General features: G+C 40.2%; 1 long non-coding RNA gene across 2 annotated transcripts; it reads right to left on the reverse strand.

Annotated features, from left to right (window-relative positions):
- Nucleotides 1–9,091: 9,091 nt before the first annotated feature.
- LOC130912043 (uncharacterized) lies at nt 9,092–11,989 on the reverse strand. 2 transcript variants are annotated; one of them, XR_009062526.1, is made up of 3 exons: nt 11,886–11,989; nt 9,566–9,637; nt 9,092–9,365 (listed from the first exon to the last, which is right to left on the reverse strand). It is a non-coding gene; the product is annotated as an uncharacterized LOC130912043 (long non-coding RNA). The 2 variants fall into 2 exon arrangements; XR_009062527.1 differs by having other exon boundaries at nt 9,566–9,614; nt 11,886–11,986.
- Between the last annotated feature and the right edge of the window lie 2,440 nt (nt 11,990–14,429).

Genomic DNA, 14,429 nt, shown 5'->3' on the forward strand with positions numbered 1-14,429 from the left:
TAACGGTAACGGCGTTGCCAAGATGAAAAAAGTAATTAATTAGATTACCCACTACTGAAAAAAATAACGCCGTTAGTAACGCCGTTATATTGTAACGCCGTTATTAACAACACTGTCAGTAACACAATGCGCCGCCAGGGACTCATATCTTGCACTGCCAGACATGTCCCCCTGCTGAAGCCAGTACACGTCCAGGCCTGTCTGTGGCTCACTAGAGAGCTTTTGGATGATCCAGAAGAGGACTGGGAGAATGTGTTATGGCAGGGGTGGGCAAACCGGTCCTCGAGGGCCGCAGTGGGTCCTGGTCTTTGTACCACCTGATTCAGCACAGACAGTTTAACCCAGTGCTTCTCAATTATTTTCTGTCACGCCCCCCCAAGGAAGACGCAAATGTTTCGCGCCCCCCCCAAACTCTCTGCCGCCACTGTAAAAGTATCATTTGTCTATAAAATTACTATTATAAATACGCATCTGCCTAACATTGAGTCCTTTTTTTTCTAATAAAGAAAAAAAGTAACATAGATAACTTATAATAAAGTATAACTTTATTAACATTGTTTTGTTTGTAACAGAGGGCGGCGACGTGAGAACCGGACAAGACAGTTGGTCGCTGAGTCCGGTCGGAAAACGGCGGTGGCACACTGCTCTTCATATCTGTTTTCTGTGTGTGCTGAGTGCTCTTCCTTAGTTCAAAAACACTGCGCCACTCTGAAAATGAGAGCGCCACTGCCACCTACTGAATGGATGTGCAAGTACACTTTATTCCAGTACGGCAAAAAAAAAAAAAAAAAAGCATGTTCCCCAAGGTCACATGCGCCCCCCCGGCATCGCTCTGCGCCCCCCCCCAGGGGGGCGCGCCCCACTATTTGAGAAGTACTGGTTTAACCAATGAGGTTTCAGTGGAAACAAGAAGCACCTGACTGCAATCAACTGATTGCACTTGTAAAAAACCAGATTGGTGAAAGGCTGTCCTCATGATGGGTATGAACAAAAACCCGCACCCACTGCAGCCCTTTGTGGAATAGTTTGCCCATCCCTGCGTTATGGTCAGATGAAACCAAAATAGAACTTTTTGGTAGAAACACAGGTTCTCGTGTTTGGAAGAGAAAGAATACTGAATTGCATCCAAAGAACACCATACCCACTGTTGAAATTCGCCCCCCCGGCCCAGACGCACCCGAGAACAGCACCAGCCAAAACAATTGCCGCTCGGCTGACGCTGCTCTGCGTGCGCCCGCCGGGAAGGCCGAATCTCGCGCGTCCTCTTATTTTAACCCTTTGCACTGACTCCATGTTTCAAAAGCTTGAAGAACACTCACCGAAAACAGGTTGACAATTTATTCGTCGACAATGGTAAAAACAAGGCAAAAAACAGATGACGGAGGGACAATTCTGGATCCAAAACAAGGCTACATGTTTCCGAGTAGAAGAAATCTGTCTTATCTCAGTGTCCAGTCTTTTTAAAGTCTTTGCTGATGCGGGTCATGTCGAAGGTGTGTCTGAAGGTGGGTCTGGGCGTTGCTTTTTGGTCTTCCCCTTGTTGGCCGGATTGAGGCGGCTTAGGTTCGTGCGCGGATTGGGACGCCCGCTATCAACTTTGCTGTCCGGGCTGGTTGTACTTGTTTTAGGACAAAGCGCTTTGTCCTTGGAGTTTGCTGGGAGAGCAGATTGCCAGAGTTGGTGCGTCACTCTTGTGATAAGACGGCATTGTGTATCTCTTCTATTTCTTCTCATTAAACTATGGTGTTCTATTTATTTTATATTAGTAGCGTAGTCCTACCGTGAATATGAAAATGATACTATTTCCTGATTAATTATATTACGTGTGTTAGAGTAATGCAAACAGTTAGACGGTGCCAACCTGTACCATATGTATGTGTTAGACTATATATATGTGTTAGACTAATGCAGACAATTATATGGTGTGTGTGATGTCGATATCGTTTCTCCTTCACTACTGTCAAGCATGGGGGTGGAAACATCATGCTTTGGGGACTTTTCTCTGCAAAGGGACTAGGACGACTGATCCGTGTAAAGGAAAGAATGAATGGGGCCATATATCGAGAGATTTTGAGTGAAAATCTCCTTCTATCAGCAAGGGCATTGAAAATGAGATGTGGCTGGGTCTTTCAGCATGACAACGATCCCAAACACACAGCCAGGGCAACAAAGGAGTGGCTTCGTAAGAAGCATTTCAAGATCCTGGAGTGGCCTAGCAAGTCTCCAAATCTCAACCCTATAGAAAATCTGTGGAGGGAGTCGAAAGTCCGTGTTGCCCAACGACAGCGCCAAAACATCACTGCTCTAGAGGAGATCTGCATGGAGGAATGGGCCAAAATACCAGCAACAGTGTGTGAAAAGCTTGTGAAGAATTACAGAAAACGTTTGGCCTCCCTTATTGCCAACAAAGGGTACATAACAAAGTATTGAGATGAACTTTTGGTATTGACCAAATACATATTTTCCACCATGATTTGCAAATAAATTCTTTAAAAATCAAACAATGTGATTTTCCACATTCTGTCTCTCATGGTTGAGATTTACCCATGTTGACAATTACAGGCCTTTCTAATATTTTCAAGTGGGAGAACTTGCACAATTAGTGTTTGACTAAATACTTATTTGCCCCATTGTAAATATACGTATATACATACAGTATACACACATGTATCAGCCGATAGTGCATAGCCAGGTATAGGGGCCCCCCAAAAATAAAAATAATAATGGTATCAGTGCAACACTACTAAGTATTATCGTCAAAAAGACTGGATGAAAATTAAAAGGGCTGCCAAAACCAACACTGGTTTTACCACTCCTTACTTTTTGCTTTTACTTGAGTAGATTTGTGAAGAAGAAATACTACTTTTTCGGCTATACCAGAGTCCTTATATTTTTCTTCTTCATTCTACATAATAGATTTGACTTTACTTTTGCCAGCACAGTGGCTCTACCAGTTTAACCAATGAGACATCACAAAAATAGTCACATGACTCCAATATACCAATCAGATGTAACAATAAAATCTCATGACCATATAAGCTCGCAGTTTTTATTTGGCACCAATAGACCGCGGTGAACAAGATATCATTGAATTCATTTCATGGTAGGAAATAAGTTTTCTCCATTAGATGGCACTCATGCTGTTTGGACGAGTGATGTTTCATTTCTGTTGTTTTTTTAGTCAGCATTAGATGATTTTTGTGTATTTATTTTGGCCTAATATGGCCATGTAATTGGTTCTAGGAGAGTATAATAACAGTGTGCTGAGAAAATATATTTTTGTTTGCTATAACAAAAATCAGACTTAACAGTTATTCATTACTTGAGTATTCTTTTCACCAAATACTTGCAATTAAAATTTTCAGATGACCATTATTACTTGAGTAACGAATAAACAATGTTGTCTACTTTATCCACCTCTGGTTATTTTCAACCCCAAGTGCTGTGTGATTTATCACTCTGGGACAAACAATTTTGTTTTTTACATTTAACCACCCCATCGCTCTTCAACATGAAATGTCAAAGTGTGCTTTTACCGAGCTTTGCTAAAACGAGGACATTCACACGGACATAACTTGCACTTTTAGGTTTAAAATGCTTTGCGCCTTCCTCGTTGTCCCTGAAATGCGGAGTGAGAGTTTTGCATATGTTTTGGGGGCTCGCTCGTGCACGTGGGAGAGTGACAACGATAGGAAGCGACACAGGAAACATGGAAGCGGTCAGCGAAAGCCAGCTCTTATCCTAACTGCGCCCTAGAGGTACAGAATACTAATAGTGGCGATGGCATGTCAGTTGCAGGTGCTAGAGGCAAAAAAACAAAACAGTCAGAACTAATTAATAATCTTTCACAAAACACACGGCGTGATCCTGTTTAGAGGTACACTTTATCTAAAACAACACCCTGCAGATATTAACATCAAACTTATTCTGTCTTTGAAAAGTCTTGTTTCAACCAAAAGGATTGACCACCGGTGGGATGTGTCAAAAGTACTGACGACTTTTCAACACGGGCAACACTGACCTTTTGTTCAGGATGTTGCGGCAGTTGCCATGGTGGCGCGCTGGTGTTTGTGTAATCGTCTGCTGGAGGGTGAGGACGGGATGGGATGGGCGGGCTGGCACATGGCTGCAAGTGAGCGCCCTGACAGGGTACGTCAGAAATGTCAGCACGATAACGCTACAGAGGATGACTAGAAACTCATGGAATGCAAATACATTCAAAGTTTTGTCTAACTACTCTACTATAGTTAATGCCATGGTAATGTGAGCTAATTAATGTGGGCAGGTTAGATATTTCCATTTTTGTGTTGGTGCCTTGTCATTTTGGATCAAATTGAACAGAACGGATAGGAAATTTACATCCGCTAGCGTCATTTATTTTCATGATGAAATAGAGCCGCGAGTGCAAGGGTCGGCAACCCGCGGCTCTAGCGCCACATGTGGCCGTTTGTACCTTCAACAGTGTTGTTAATTTCAGGCATGCAAACTTGCCACCTTTTGGCGAAATTTCGCCGTTTTGAAATCAAAATTGGTCATTCTTCTGAATCACGTAGATCCGAGGAGAAAAAAATGGGGGTGGGGGGGGGCATGTCAACGAGCAAGTGAAACTGTTAACTTCAAAACCGTAGTCCATGCTCAAAACTACACTCTAGTCTAGTCCTATGATCTTGACCAGGGGTCTCCATCTGCCATGGCGCATTTGCCACCGGGCCGCACAGAAATAATAATTTAATAACGACCGCATTCTGGCTGAATTAACCCTGTGCCTCTGCTTAACACACCCTGTCTACTTTAGATATAATACTACGGGATACATTAGAATGTCGTCATAGAAATCCATTTATTGGACTGTTAGCAGTACATCTTGTTTGTGTATATAATATATCTATGTGTGCTTGTCCTCGATAATAACGCATTGCTAGGCCGCGGGCGCAGCACATTTGTTTCCGGAAATAATTAGCCTCCACACGAGCGAAGATGACTGGAAAACAGACGTCTTTCGAGAATTTTTTACAGCGAAAAGGGCACCTGACAAGCCTACAACCTCGAAGACCCACGAACGGCGAAGGAGTGGATTCGTGACCCGTTTGTGAATAAACCGAGTGATTCGAGCATGTCTGTGCAACAGGAAGATCAACTTGTAGAGATCGCAAATGACGGCGACCTTATTATACATACAGTTGAGACAACAACTCAACCAAGGTTCTGGATTAAAGTCATTCTGGAATATCCTGACATCGCTACAAGAGCATTGAAAACCTTGCTAAAATTTCCAACATCGTATCTTTGTGAAGCGGGCTTCTTAATTAATGTTTAACGACAAGGCAAAGTCGTTAATGGTGGGAGCGGTGTGAAGTTGTTGTGTGCAGCTTACATGGCAGGATGTATCTGAGGAGAAGTTTTCTACAAGTCCTTCCGTGATCAAACGTAAGTTAATATTCCTTTCTTTCAAGAAAGTTTGTAGTGTTTACTTTGGAATCGCTGCATTTGCGCATTTTGCGGCTATGTTTGACGTTACGCGCATGCGCAGAACTGCATCGTTGCCATTTTTGATGGGTTGCAAAATTTGTCAGAACGCCGGTCCGTGAAAAAAAGACCCAAATAACACCGGTCTGTGGTGCAAAAATGGTTGGGGACCCCTGCGCTACAGGTCGCATTTGAAAGTACCCACATTCCCGCGCTGTTCGTACACCCCCGTTCATAAAACAGCCTACAAGTGTACTTCTGTTTATCCAGTATGATGCCCTATCAATCGAAGTTAAGGACCATGGGACTAATTGCTTTGGTTGAATGTAAATAAAGTTATGATCACTACAGTTAATGCTTTTGAAGACTTGTATTTTTTTAAATTCTATCTATCTATCTATCTAAGACATAATAGTTAAGTGAATGGAATTTATACTGTACCTGTAAATTCATGTTTTATGCTGTGCAGCTGTTCTCTGCTTAATGCAAATGGGACATACTGTATATTTTATAATTTACATTTTGTATAATTTGCTACTTAATGCATCTTATATGTTCTGATTTCAGGATGAGAGATTTAGACTTTTATATGTTAAATTATTATGTACCGTGTTTAATTCGAGATGTCTCTGGTTGCACTATGAAATGCACTTTTCTGCGCATGCCGTGTGTCCATCTTACTTTGTCACCTTTTTCACCCCTAACCAGTTTGCATGCCTGTAATTTTACTTTAAAAAATTAATTACAGTGACAAATTACTTCTCCCAAAAAGTAATTGCGGTTACCTGAAGTAATTAGTTACTTGACAAAGTAAGTGGTGAAAATGTGTTGTCCCCCCCCCCCCCCCCTCAAAAAAAAAAAAAAAAAAAAAAAAAAAAAAAAACAGGTCACACAATGTGAAGTTTAAAGGGTTTTTGGGACAATTGGCCCTGGCCCAAACTTAACTAGACACAGGGCTATTGCGGATAGTGCGATAACTAGATAGTAACCTTTGCTATGTGTGGAAGTCACTTAATGTTGTGAATCAACTGTTAAAGTTGTTAAAATTGCTCCCGTTATTGCATCAGTTCCCTTCTGTCTACTTACGACATGTGTAAGTTTTAAAATGGTTTCGTCATTTAAAGCTTGATTTAAGTCAAGATTTTGCCGATTTAGGAGCATTTTAGATAAAAAGTTACTTAGGTTAGCTAGGAAGGTTCTGTACAACAGAGCCTTTCTGAGAAGTCTACTGCTTAAAGTTGGCGGCTGTTTACTAACACATCTAGTTCTTTATACATGTTGCTAATGCCGCCGTGTCTGTCATTTGCATCTAGTTCTATAATATGCGATATGTACCGTAGCATCATGTGGGCGTCGTTTGTAGGCTATCAGCTACAGTCAGGTATTATTGGAGCCACCTAGCATCGCGTTTGCAATGGCGTCACAACTCCCTTACCTCCTCCCCACACCAGCTCCGCTTTCTCTGTGAGTACGTGTCTCACTTTTCTCGTGTCATTCAACCAATGTAGTAACGCACGCCTTTCCCGCCTGAGTAACGGTAACGGCGTTGCCAAGGTGAGAAGTAATTAATAAGATTACTCACTACTGAAGAAAATAACGCTGTTAGTAACGCCGTTATTAACAACACTGACCTTTAATAAATGAATATTTGATTAAAATGTATTCTGGCGCTTACGAGATTTAATAAACACATTTCATCTCCTTTAGTAGGCAGATCAAGTCAGCTTAGTCACGCAGGGCATGATTCACCAACTACGTAAAATCAGGGTTGCCACTTGGAAAGCGTACCCACAAGTCTGTCACGGAGTATACAGTGGTGCGAAAAAGTATCTGAACGTTTTGGAATAAAGTCATCAAATGTGATTTTTGTCAAAACCACACTGATGAAAAAACTGCTTTAACTAAAACCACCCAAACATTCATAGGTTTTCATATTTTAATGAGGATAGCATGCAAACAGTGACAGAAAGGGGAAAATAAGTGAACCCTCTGCCTAAGGAGACTTGAAGAGCAATTGAAACAAACTTTTACCAACGATTTTAAGTCAGGTGTGTGCCCAATCACCGATGAGTGGTTTAAAGCTTCCCTGCTCACTATGAAAACACACTCCTAGTAAGAAATGTCTTGATGTCTGATGTGCATTACTCATTATTGCTTGGTCAAAAGAGCTGTCTGGAGACCTGCCATCAAGGATTGTTGATTTGTTTAAAGCTGGGAAAGGATGCAAAACCATCTATAAAAGTCTGGATGTTCATCAATAGACAGTCAGAGAAGTTGTCTACAAATGGAGAGTTTGGCACTGTTGCCCCTCTACCAAGGAATGGCCTTCTTCCAAAGATGACACTAAGAGTTCGGCGCGGAATACTCAGAGAAAAAAGAACCCTAGAGTGTCTGCTAAAGACTTACAGAAATCACTGACACACTCCAATATCTCAACTATACAGTGGTACCTCTACATACGAAGTTAACCCGTTCCAGGACCTTGTTTGTAAGTCGAAATGGTCGTATGTCGAGCAGGATTTTCCCATAGGAATACATTATAATTCCATTAATTCGTTCCACAGCTCAAAAACCTACATTAAATCCCTAATAAATACTGCTGGTACTATTACAAATTGCAATTACACGTAGCAAAACAAATTATACATAAAAATCTGAATAATATAATAAAAATAATAAAAATAATTCCTGTATTAATGTAATGAATCGGGTTATAATGTGGCGGACGTTTTATGTGCTACCTGAACGCACCACGGGGCTGACGTGCCAGAGACAGAGAGCGGTGAGCTTGAGAGTTTCACTTTCACTTTTAATGTTTTCTTGAGAACACCATCAATTGCACTACACAGTAGGTGTTTTGTCTTGAATAAGTTGTGAAATAAACGATAAAAACGTGGCGAATCTGGCAATTTATATGGAGATGTTACCACAATAAGAATTGTCAGCTTAATTTATAAAGACTGGCGAACGATGGTCGGAGGAGGACTGCGGAGATTTATTGTTTAGCCATTTCACGGATGCCCAGCCCACGCTCATATTTTTCTATAATTTGCATTTTCATTTAGAAGGTAAGCGTCAACTTTTTCCTTGTTTCACCACCTGTACCAACCTTTTTTTGAAACCTGTGTCGATTTGTCACACAAGAAAATCCGCCGTGCATTCGTCTGCGGTGCTGCCATGTCGTCGTATTTCGAGTTTTTCATCGGATGTAGAAACAAATGGCGAGTCAAATTTTACGTCGGATGTTGAAAAGATCGTGTGTCGAAGCGATCGTATGTCGAGGTACCACTATATTTAAAACTATGGCCAAGAATGGTGTTCATAGGAGGACTCCATGGAGGAAGCCACTTCTGTCCAAGAGTCACCATTTAAACGGCCCCCCAAGACAAAAAATTTCATGTTTGCATCTATATGGTCCCGTCTCCATTCGACCAATGTTGCAATTCCGCATCAAAACGATGTAGTATTCATGCCAGTCCCTAGGGGGCAGTTCAGATTTACAAGGCAACAGCGAATGATGCACTTTGACCCCACTCCTCAGCCCGGAAGACAACATGCACTCCAAGCAATGGCATTTTTCTTTTGCTCCAAAAGGCAAAAAAAAAAAAAGGAAACATTCAACATATTTAAATTAAAAATATGATTAAAACAGTAAATTAAAGCCATTTAGAAGCACCGCTGCGCACACCCAACGTAACGTGTGCAAGTGCTGACGCTATCGGCGCGGGAGTGTTCCATTGATATGGATGAAGAGCAAGCCCCCGCAATCGAATCCCTCCACTTTGGAGGCACATTTCCACGTTTTGCGTCTTTGCCTTTCGTCTTCTCCGACACCATATGAATGCGAGGCCACTCCGCACCACAGTCATTGCGTCTTGGTGTCGCAGAGTCAACTACACCTAAAAAAAAAAAACAAACAAAAAAAACTTGTAGCTCACTTAATGTTCACAAAAGGCACTTGGACACTCCACAGAAGTTTTGGCAAAATATTTTGTGGACTCATGAAACCAACCAATTATTTAAAAAAAAAAAAAAAAAAAAAAAAAGGGATAAAACCGAGAGCAGGCTCTCTGTATTGTTCATTTGCTTGTGGACTCACATGAAGCAGTGGCGCCGCCCGCTTTTTCTTCTTCTCCTCCGCTGTGGCGCTTGCGATTCGTTACGAAAGACACTTTTATTTATGCACACAAAGGCAACACAAATGTGATCCTTTTAAATCCTCTCCTCTGCATGTCTGCAAACTCTTTTTTTTTTTTTTAATATTATTTCCCAACGTTATTTCGTTGTGAAAATGATTTTATAATTATCACAAAAATATGTAGACTATTTAAACATTAAGAAAACTTGCATTTTTTTCCTGCCAACTGAGAATTCGTTACGAAAGACTTATTTATGCACACAAAGGCAACACAAATGTGATCCTTTTGAATCCTCTCCTCTGTGTGTCTGCAAACTCGTTTTTAAAATTTTTTTTATTTTATATTAAACTTTCCCAACGTTATTTCGTTGTGTAAATGATTTTATAATTATCACAAAAATATGTAGACTATTTAAACATTAAGAAAACTTGCGTTTTTTTTTTCTGCCAACTGAGAATTCGTTACGAAAGACACTTTTTTATGCACACAAAGGCAACACAAATGTGATCCTTTTGGATCCTCTTCTCTGTGTGTTTGCAAAATCGGATTTTTTTTTTTTTTTTAAATATTAAACTTTCCCAGCGTTATTTCGTTAACGTGTTGCTTCTATAATGATCACAAAAATATGTAGACTATTTAAACATTAAGAAACATGCGTTTTTTTCTGCCATCTCGAAGAAATGAAAATAAATTGCTGCTGCTGCGTTTTTGTTTTTTTTCGCGTCACTCCAAGCCGGGTCGGGCTTCAATACCCGCGGGCCGTGTCGGGTCGGGCTGGATTTTTAGGCCCCATCTAACCTCTACTATCTCTCTGCTCTCTCAATTGCAAAAAAATGATATTTCCTCATGTTGAAACAGATTGTTATGGCTGCTAAAATGCTGCTGCACTTCATTTTAATTCATTATTTTTTATTGTTATGTGGTACTTACTAATTGCATTTCTAAGTTGATTGCACATATATAGTGGGCTAGGCCTACATTGTACTTTTGTTCTACATTGCAATTTAGTTGGATGTTTTGTTTGCAACTGAACTGATCCCTGGATTGATATTGCGATAAAGATGCTGCTGCACTACAATATCTTCTTTGTCGCTTTCTTTAATATTTACTTGAATATTTTTATCGATGGGTTGTTGTGACTAAAATACAGTGACTGCTATTACTGATTTTGCACAGGAGTTCAGATGTTGCATTGTGTGAAAGGCTGCTACTGTGTGTAAAAAAAAAAAAAAAAGAAAGCCCTGGTCTCATTCAAATCACCAATTAAATGCTGTGATCTGTTTTTTGTTTTTTTTAAAAGAAAAATATATCTAAAAGTATTTTCATTTGACTTCAACCAGGAGTGACACAAGAGCCAATAAAAAGTTGTTTAATGTCTGACCGCTTGTGTTGCCTCATGATTCACGAAAAATATGCTTTGCTTTAGAATTTTAATGCATCCCTGGCTTTAAGGCATCGCAATGCATTGCCGAATCGAACCGAATCGAATCGTGACCCTCTTAATCGAATCGAATCATGGCCCTCCGAATCGTAATCGAATCGAATCGTGAGGGCAGTACCGATGCACACCTCTAGTGCTTTGGGCACAAAATTTTAAATATGATGGTTCACTTACTGATTTTTCCCTCTTCCGTCATTGTTTGCATACTATCCTTATTGAAATATGAAAATCTATGAATGCTTGGGTGGTTTAGTTAAAGCAGAGTGTTTTTTCATCTTTGTGATTTTAACAAAGATCAGATCACATTTGATAGTGATTTTATGCAGAAATGTGAGATTCTCCAAAAGGTTCAGATACATAAATGTAACGCCTCACTACCCTCTGAAAACAACACTGTATTTATATGATACTGCAGAGAGCATATTGGTTTTTATTTTTGAAAAACTTAACCCTAAAAAAGATGGTTAATCAAGTTTTGAGTAAGATTAGTTCATTAAATTCTTCATTTCAAAAAATGAGAAAAGCTAACAAAAAAAGAACAATGCAGTCAATATTAAACTTAAAAAAAAAATACATAAAAAAATCTGATCCCACACACAGTAGATTGGACAAAAAGAGCATGATTGTAATTACTTCAAATAGGACCGTAGCTCATGAAGCTGCAGCCAAAAGCTGTCTTTGCTCGTGACAGTTTTGTATTCGGTAAATTCCACAACTAACACCACCGTAGATGTCATTCATGTTGCGCCCAGTGTCAAGGACTTCCGTGTAATTATAAAAATCCCATTCCCATAGTGAAAGTGAAACATTAAAATTAAAAAATACAAAACACTATTTACCTGGTGGCGGGCAGAAAACAAGAAGTACTACTGGCAAGAACCATGATAACACATGAATAAACACAAAAGCGGACAAAACGTTGTAATAATGCCAAGCTGGCAACAAGACGGCAGTATCATCCTCCCATGTGTCCTGTGTTTAAATGCCCTGCTGATGATGATTGCCAGCAGGTGCAACACAGGAGACTCCGCCCACCAGCACCATCCAAGGGAACTGCAACAGATTGACAAACAACCAGCAAACAAGCCAAATAAGCAGTTTGGCAAAAGCAGAGCTTTGGCAGTTTTTGATGGGTTCAACCCACATACGCAACTCTGTTGCTCATCCCACAAATGTGTGTCGCACAAGTGTGACATCATTTTAAAGGGAATTAAACAGTCGTCCAAAGACACAGGGTTGCAAGATAGACATTTTGTCATATACATATATAAAATCTTTACCACTACAGTTGTAGTCGATAATATCGGCCATTTAAAGCAACACTAGGTGACTTTTCAACCTTTATAAAATATTTTCGTAATATTTGTGAAAATACAACTAACAACTAGTTGGATAACACGTCTTTTATGTCTTGATGGGTCTATATCGCTTTCACCGACACAAATTAATTAAGTCCCGGGTTTTTTATTTATTTATTTTTTGCTATAAAGACAGACCAGAAGGGCATCAGATGACCCCGATACCAAACTGACTACTTAGCTTGGTCAAACAATAGACCACTCATACAAGCAATCAAGCACACAAACACCTACAGACTCATGTGGAGTTACTGCCTATGTGTGAAGGGGTCACTCTGGATAGCTGTAATTAGCATCTTGAATATTTGCAAATCCACGGCTCCCTTGGCTTTGCCAAACATGATTGACAGTTTCCGTGTTCTACAATATGATTGACATGGCAGCACTGAATGCATTTGTGTTGTATCAGGCATGCACCAGAAGACAAGAGAGACGGGTGGACTTCTTGTAAAGGAATTGGCTCACTCTCATGTGGGCGCAACGAAGGCGCAGGAGGAAAAATTGCTTTGGCAACAACCGCCAACACCTAGCCCCAGGAAAAGGGCAAAGTGTCATATGACACCACATAAAAAATGTTTTTTTTTAATTTTTAAAAAATTTTTTTATCACACCATCCCTTGTATATACATTATTTTGTTGTTTATTTCACGTTTCTTTTTTGAAGAAAAAGCTTTTTTTGTGCAAAAAATGACTTTTGCTGTGCATCATCAGCCATCCATCATAAGGAGTATGACAATTATAGCTCCATACACACAAGAAAAAATGCAACTAAATATTCAGAGAGATTGAGACAGCTGTTCTTTCTCAATGCTGTAATGTCAGACAGTCCTCCTCAACAAATCCCCAGCAAAAAAAAAAAGTGCTCTGATGTCTTCCCAATTTTGTCAAATCGTGCACAATTCGATCACATTACAAAACCATACTGAGCATTTACCAAACACTAAAACATACTGTAAAAAGGTTGTCCGCCCGATTGCCTGCCTGAGCGGTCCTCTGTCTGACAAAGCCAAGGCAGCCCTGCCCTGCAAACATTCAAGTCGCTAAGTGACGTCGTCACTTCTCTACATGTCAGTCCATGATCAGACTTAAGTATATACGCCTTTATTTAAAGAAAGTTTGTAGTGTACACTTTGTAATCGCTGTATTCACGGCCATTTTTAACACAATGTTGCAATTTCTGATGGGGTTGAAAATTTGAAAGAACACCGGGCACACGAAGAGGGCAATAAGCTGAGTATAGAGGGGTGTGTGTGGCATTCTGGACAATCAGCCACAAGATGCAAGCCACCTCCGTATTAAAACGTGTGCCATGATCCCAGTATTTGACATAATACAAAATACGATGTTGACTCGCTTCCTCGTAAGTCCAATGGTTCCACAGTTGTAGGGCTTGTTTTGGCCAATATCCGCGGTGAACGGGAACTTTTTGAAACCCAAAAAGGCTTACACATCTCTCCCTGTTGCAGCAACAATTTTCTGCAGCCGTTTGGGTGGCATGATGCGAAAAATAAACAAATTCATTTGCAAAATCGGCTGAATCTGCAGTCCATCTGCATGCTATAAAGTAATGCTGTATTGTGAGGTGCTGACCCGGGTGACGTCACATTCACATTCGTCCTAAACTCGAGACTGAAGCCGGAAGTCCCTCATTTTCATGGCCCGGGATTAAAAAATGGAAAATATAAAACAATCGCTTCCACACACATCCAAGCGGTCCATTTAATACAGGAGCAAAGAACACCGCGTGAAAATAGGACTGTCAAAATTATCGCGTTAACGGGCGGTAATTAATTTTTTAAAATTAATTGTGTTCAAATATTTGATGCAATTAACGCACATGTCCTGCTCAAACAGATTAAAATGACAACAGTGTAATGTCCGCTTGTTACTTGTTTTTTGGTGTTTGGCGCCCTCTGCTGGTGCTTGGGCCCAAATAATTTTATGGGATTCAGCACAGTGAGTGAGCATGGTCTAATTATTGACATCAACAATGGCGAGCTACTAGTTTATTTTTTGATCAAAAAT

Source organism: Corythoichthys intestinalis, chromosome 2 (genome assembly GCF_030265065.1).
Source record: "Corythoichthys intestinalis isolate RoL2023-P3 chromosome 2, ASM3026506v1, whole genome shotgun sequence".
Classification (NCBI taxonomy): Eukaryota; Metazoa; Chordata; class Actinopteri; order Syngnathiformes; family Syngnathidae; genus Corythoichthys; species Corythoichthys intestinalis.